The sequence below is a fragment of the Kogia breviceps genome, chromosome 2 (assembly GCF_026419965.1).
Source record: "Kogia breviceps isolate mKogBre1 chromosome 2, mKogBre1 haplotype 1, whole genome shotgun sequence".
Lineage (NCBI taxonomy): Eukaryota > Metazoa > Chordata > Mammalia > Artiodactyla > Physeteridae > Kogia > Kogia breviceps.
This window is the reverse complement of record NC_081311.1, coordinates 128,400,328-128,400,868: the sequence shown is the minus strand read 5'-3', so window position 1 is coordinate 128,400,868 and position 541 is coordinate 128,400,328. Positions and strand designations below refer to the sequence as shown.

At 37.5% G+C, this 541-nt stretch overlaps 1 non-coding gene across 1 annotated transcript; it reads left to right on the top strand.

Moving 5' to 3' along the window:
- The first annotated feature begins 220 nt into the window (after positions 1–220).
- LOC131751660 (U6 spliceosomal RNA) lies at positions 221–323 on the top strand. The gene has a single exon (XR_009334233.1). It is a non-coding gene; the product is annotated as a U6 spliceosomal RNA (small nuclear RNA).
- Positions 324–541: the final 218 nt, after the last annotated feature.

Genomic DNA, 541 nt, shown 5'->3' with positions numbered 1-541 from the left:
TCTTTTGCCCTACCCAGGTATGTGGGGAGTTCCTTGCCTTTTGGGAGGTCTGAGGTCTTCTGCCAGCGTTCATTGGGTGTTTATAGAAGTTCCATGTGTAGATGTATTTCTGATGTATCTGTGAGGAGGAAGGTGATCCCCGCGTCTTACTCTTCCACCATCTTCTCGCTCCCCCTCTCTTGTTCCAGAGTAGTTTTCAATGGCAATATTCCATCGTGTTGTGCTCAATTTGACAGCATATATACTGAAATTGGAACAATACAGAGAAGAGTAGCATGGCCCCTGTGCAAGAATGACAGATTTCTAAAGCATTCTTTATTTTTTTCTTTGTTGTTGGACGCACAATCTATAAAGGTGTAATTTGCATGACAATAACGCACAAATGAAGGGAGAGAGAAGATAAAGCCATGTAAGAGCAAAGTTTTTGTATACAATTGTAATTAAATTGGTATTAATCTGAACTAGATTCTTATAAATTAAGTTTTTAATTGTAATCCTTATAGCAACTTCTAAGGAAATAACAAAAAATATAGTAAGAGAA